At 46.6% G+C, this 5,957-nt stretch overlaps 1 long non-coding RNA gene across 2 annotated transcripts; it reads right to left on the bottom strand.

Moving 5' to 3' along the window:
- Positions 1-526: 526 nt before the first annotated feature.
- LOC128785721 (uncharacterized) lies at positions 527-4,556 on the bottom strand. 2 transcript variants are annotated; one of them, XR_008430001.1, is made up of 5 exons: positions 4,475-4,556; positions 2,400-2,473; positions 2,204-2,330; positions 1,179-1,215; positions 527-701 (listed from the first exon to the last, which is right to left on the bottom strand). It is a non-coding gene; the product is annotated as an uncharacterized LOC128785721 (long non-coding RNA). The 2 variants fall into 2 exon arrangements; XR_008430000.1 differs by having other exon boundaries at positions 2,204-2,327.
- Positions 4,557-5,957: the final 1,401 nt, after the last annotated feature.

The following is a 5,957-nucleotide window of genomic DNA, read 5'->3' as shown; positions in this document are numbered from 1 at the left end:
GAACATGGTCTCTCCTGATGCTAACAAAACCCTCAGCTCTGTGACTGGCCTGGAACCACACATAAGCCCAGAGCTGGGAGAGCACCTAAACAACCAGGGTGCATCAGCACATCCCTGGGATAGCAAATGCCACTGCTGCCATGTCCTGGGGACCATGGCAATGGGTGTCCCAGCAGAGGTGCTGGCACAGAGGGTGGCACCACCTAATAAATGTGTTCTCCTTCATCATCCCTGCTGTGACTCCTGCTTCCTGTCCCGTTTTCATGGCCACATTCTTCAACAGGTCTGGTTGCCCTCACCTGGGGAGCATCATTCCAACACTACATTCTCCAGAACTCCCACCAGGGATGGTGAAATCTAAACCTCAGTCGAGGGAAGCCTGACAGGGTGCTGTAAGGCTCAGACATGAGCCAGGTGTGGAAGGTACCTCCTGCCATGAGAGGAATGATTCCTCTTGGCCCCCAGCAGTGCTGCCTAACCTCTTCTTGCCACAGCCTACTCACATCATTTCTCTGCTGGCCCAGGATATGCTCAGGTGTTTATTAAAAAGTACCTGACAACCCTAGTGGTAGCTGATTCCCTGCAGGAGCTCCAGCACTGAGACCAGGTGGCACAGGGGATCACACTGCTGTAGGAGTGGTCCATGGTGTGAGCTGGCCCCCAGACCAGGGACCACCAGCCACCTCGGTGTCTGTAAGAGACTGAAATGTTAAGGGTTAATGACTCAAACAATCGACCATTTGTAAAAGCAGCAGGGTGTGTTTTGCTGAGGCCAGGTTTGCACCCCCAGCTGAAGGGGAGAAGGAAACCTGTTGGGTGTGTGGTGCTGAAACCTCTGATGTGCACAAGCACAGCCCAGGTGCAGAGGGGTGCACACGCATCACTGGAGGATGATCGTAACAAACCAACCTTTGTTTAGCAGCTCCCTGATTTTTGAGCCAAATAAGAGAAAAAGCTGATAAGAAGCAGATCCACCCCTGGATGGATCAAGACTGCAACCATCATTTTGCAACAATCAAGTCTCATTGCTGATCCATGGGTGATGATATTCCTCTCTACTCTCCACTCTTATCCTTTTTTTTCTCTGTCTCACTTTTCCTTATATATTTTCTTAAGTGATGCTCTTATACTTTTGCATTGCTATATTTCTACAGAGAATAACAAAAATGGCTACATACCTCCTTTTCATTGCAACCAAATTGTTCTAAAATAAACCTAAAAAAAAAATAGATACTTATATACCAGTCATTCAGTGTCATTGCAATCTAATCCACCCCAAGGGATCTACCAAAAAGGACCATTATAGCATCAAAAAGTCCTTCTGGTGCCTGGCACCCCAGGCTGGTGCAGGTTGACTTTCTGAAAAGGTCCAAGCCAAGTTTGGGAACTGCAGCTTTGCTGGGGCATTTACTGGAAGTCACAACGTGAGGGAAAAGCGTGGCGGTTCTCAGAGCTCCCTCTTTTCTTGCAGCGTTGCAAGAACTTTTCTTGCTATGCTACATGAGCTTTTTACATATATTCAGTCTCAAGGAGGATGCTTTTGAAATAAATTATTTCCCAAAGTAACCTTACCTTCCCAAAGGATGTTAATAAAATCAATACGTTCTCAACGTCATAACAAAAGATGACTGGCAAGGACATGCAGAAGAAAGTAAACTCTTTAGTGGCACATGAGCTCAGAAGGAAAGAGCTGTTTCCCATTACACAGACCATTTCCCATAAATGTTAACTTGAAGCAGTTACTTCAATAGAGCCAGCCAGGCATTTGTTTTTCTCTGTACAGTTTTGAGTAAATCATGACTAATAGGCCCAGCCTCACTGATAAGTGCACAGAAGGCTCACTGCCCATGTTTTCCACCAGTGTAATTAACATTTATGGAGTTGCTCCCAGTTTGCACCCATTAAGATGCTCTGACACATGACTGCAGATTGGCAGGTTTTCACACAGCTCCTCAGCAGCAGCAAGTGCCCAAGTGTGATGCGAGGCTCTGGCAGCAGAGGCTGGGTATGACATCATGTAGCTTGCAGTGAAAGAGGATACAGCTGCACCAGATTGCCTCATATCTCCTGAAGGCTGAAATGTTGGTCCAGACAGCCATCAAACTCCCACTGCACATGGGAGGAAACGTGTCTGACTGTCTTCCATGCAGAATATGCTTTCCATGACTGCCCCAGGCTATTTTAGGGTGTTGTCTCCACTTACATACAGCAGTGCTGGATCCAGCCAAGCTTCGTGTCCTGCCATGGATACACCCAGTGCTGGAGCATTATGCTGGCCAATGATCACCCAGGTCTCCTGCCATGCAGCTGTGTCAGTAACTCCACACCTGCTGAGGATGTTGGTCTGCAGCTGTCAGAGCTGTCTGACACGTGGGGGGGCACGTGGGATTGCTGTGCACCTGCTGGACGTGCACCGTGTGGTGGCACTGCCTCCCCAGAGATCTCCACCACCAAGATCTTCACCCAGCTCCAGCTGCAAATAAGGACAGGATGTTCCTGTTAAAACCCAGGTGCCCTGCAGCAGCAAATAACAACTTTTGGAAATGAGAAAAAGCCACAGAGGGCAGAAGAAGGGAAGAGTTTCCACCCCTGTTTGAAGTCAGTCAGAAATCAGCTGCTGTGGACTTAGCCCAACACTCTAACTCTGCAATACCTGCTTCCGAGTAGGCTGACCCAGCCACAAATGACCGCCACCCACAGCTTCAGTTTACATGTTGGTGTTGCATACCAAAAAACTACACTGTCTGTGTGCTGGCCTGCCAGGGACCTTCCACGTTAGGCAAACACCCCCTCCAATTTAAAAAAAGGGCCATTTTTTGTTGAGCTGTAACCTAGAGCCAAGGTATATTTAGTGCTTTTTTTCCCACCTAGATCAAACAGTGTTTGCTACAAGCTTGGATGCAAAGAAGAAACAAGAGATGCAGCAGGGGTGGTGAGGAGGGAGCTGGTTAAGCTCCTAGCAAGCAAGGGAATGGTTGGTAGAGAAACACTTTGGAACGTTACTGGTAATTAATAGTTCAAAACCTTCAGCAAAATAAAATGTTTAAGAATACTGTATGTTTCCATGAAGGCTTTATACATGGCATTTTTTCCAGTGGTCCCAAGTGTTTAATAAATCGTATTTATCTTCCCTTTAATCTGCTCTTGGTTCATGAACTAGCTAAGTGAGGTCAGAGAGAAAGAGTGAAAGATCACTTTTGGCAAAGGAAGCTTTAAATATGTCACATTTAATAGAAGTAATAAATGCACAAAATCCCAGGATTTATAAAGGGCTTTGTGGAAGGAGGTTAATTTGCATCTCTATTGGATAGCTTTCCCTAATTATCTTTTTGTTGTTGTTATTCCTTCCTTTACCATATGGATGAGTATTAAGGCATTTCCTCTGCCATTTAGGGAATGGTTGACACAGTTCACTGAAGAGCTGGGACTCTTGAGCACAGATCAGTCACGGAGAGTGCTGCAAGGTCCATGTCATGCCAGGAGTGATTTGTTAGGGAGAGATGCCCACAGGGACTTGAACTTCTTTTTCCCTGTCTTTGCACTCACAAATTTGTTATAGTCCACAAGATCACCTAAGCAGAGGCATGCCAGAGGTTATTTGTGAATTCATGGATGGAGTTGAAACATAGGTTAGTGTCAAAAAGAATCCTCTGGTTTCCAAAGCACCCTTTATCTCTGAAGTATTTGCCAGCACAGCCAGGCCAGGAAAAGTCTCTCTCACATGCAGTCTTTTCAGTGATGATGCTGTTTTACCACGTCTTTTAAGGACTGATACATTTTCCCATAAAATAAGAGGAGTAAGCACCCAAAGCCTGGAGGAAACAAATGTTGCTTCTATCTTCAGGAAGGACAAGAAGGATAACCCAAAGCTGATGAGCCTCAACTTTATCCTTGGAAACCATTTCCAAGTACATAAACAACAGGAAAGCCACTAGGAGCAGTCAGCACAGATCCATGTCAGGGGACTCCATGCTTGACCAATTTTACAAACTTCTATGAAGAAATGACTGGCCTGGGCATGGGGGAAGAGGAGTGGATAGGTTCTACCTGGATGTGTCCAAGGAATTCAAATGCTGTCTTACATTAGATGCCCATAGACAAGCTGTTGATGTGTGGGTGAGTTGAGACAGTAAGGGGGATTGAAAACTGGCTGAATGGCTGGGCCCAGAGGGTGGTGACAAAGTTCAGGTGGAAGCCAGTTTAGAGTCTATACTGACTCCAGTCCTGTTTGACATCTTCAGTGATGGTCTGGATGAGGGGGAAGTGTGTATCCTCAGCAAGTCTGCAGATGATACAAAACTGTGAGGAGAGGCTGATACCACAGGGCCACACTGCCATCCAGAGACCTCAACAGGTGGGAGAAATGGACCAACAGGAATCTCATTAAATTCATCAAGGGCAAATGTGAAGTCCTGCACCTGAGGAGGGACAGCCCCATGCACCAGAACATGCTGGGCACCCCATTGGAAAACACCTTGTCAGAAAAGGATCCGGGGTCCTGCTGGACGCCAAGTTGAACACGAGCCAGGAGTCTGCCTTTGTGACAAAGGCAAATGGTACCATGGGCTGCATTAGACAGAGAATTGCCAGCAGGTCAAGCTCCTTCCACTGTACTCAGCACTTGTGAGGTCACAGCTGGAGTGCTGCATCCAGGTGTGGGTTTCCCAGTACAAGATGGACATGGACATACTAAAAAGACTCTGGGAAAAGCTGATGAAAAAGATTGAGGGTTGGAGAATCTTTCCTATGAGGAAGGGCTGAGACTTTTCTGTGTGGAGAGAAGGCTCAAAGGGAATTTTATCAATGCACATAAATACCTGAAGGGAGGCTGCAAAGAAGTTAGAGCTAGGCTCTTTTTGGTGGTTTCCAGTGACAGGACAAGAGGCAATGGGGACAGATGGAAACACAGAAGGTTCCCTCTGAATATTAGGAAACACTTTTTACTGTGAGGTTGACTGAGCATTGGCACAGTTTGCCCAGGGAGGTTATGGTGTCTCCACTCTTAGCCCATGGTGGTGGAACAGTCACATATTGAGGTATTGTGATGGCCTCTGTTGAAGGTAATTTCTTATCAACCTAGCTCCAGAGCTGAAATACTGGACTATTTCTGTAGAAGCTAAGAGGACTGAGGGCAGGATGAAGCCTGGGGTTTTGCACATCATTTTGGCCATCATTATGGCTCCTTAGTGTTACCCAGATTTTTGTCCTGCATGCAAAGGCTGTTTGTCATCACAGGTCTCTCCAGGTTTCACCCAAGCCACCATGGCCTGTCAGCTTGTACTCAAATCCCATACTGTATATCAGTGTATTTGTTTCTGTGGAGAAAGGTGAGCAATTTAATTAATGCTGAATTTGAGATCATAAGAAAGCAGGAACCCTCACTAGAAGATAAAGATTAATGCAGATCCTGTCCCTTTCTCAAAACTCTCTTCTTGGCTGGTCTGACTTCTTGCATGGATGCAGCCTGCATGTTTGAACAAGGAGCAACTGTTTTCCAGGCATCTTTGGCTCCTGCTGTGCTGAGATCTCCATTGTTCTCTGCAGCACTGTGGTGATTGATAGGTCTTGCACCCATGCCAGTGCCTGAAGCTCAAAAGCTGAGGATGCTGGGCAGGCTGGAGCTGGTGAGCTGTGGGGACACCAATGAGCTGCTCTTTAGCACCCTTCAGCCACCTAAATTAGGAAAAGGAAAAAGCATAACAATGAACTCTCTGAAATACTGAGAGCAACAGTTTAAATGCTAGCTGCTACTCAGCAGCACAATCCACACTGCAATTTGAACAAATGCACAACCGTCTTCTGGCTCCTCATACTGTGCCACATTGCAGCCCCGAGTCAGCTGTGAGCTCAAGGTGATATTTGGTGCTGTATGAATGGGAAAATCCTTAGTCCAGGCCACCCAAAGGGCCCATCTTGATACCCACCTGCAACCAGTTTGAGGGACTGTACTGCTCTCA

The sequence above is a fragment of the Vidua chalybeata genome, chromosome 3, assembly GCF_026979565.1.
Source record: "Vidua chalybeata isolate OUT-0048 chromosome 3, bVidCha1 merged haplotype, whole genome shotgun sequence".
NCBI lineage: Eukaryota > Metazoa > Chordata > Aves > Passeriformes > Viduidae > Vidua > Vidua chalybeata.
The sequence above is the reverse complement of the archived record's forward strand: the minus strand, read 5'-3'. Positions and strand labels throughout refer to the sequence as shown.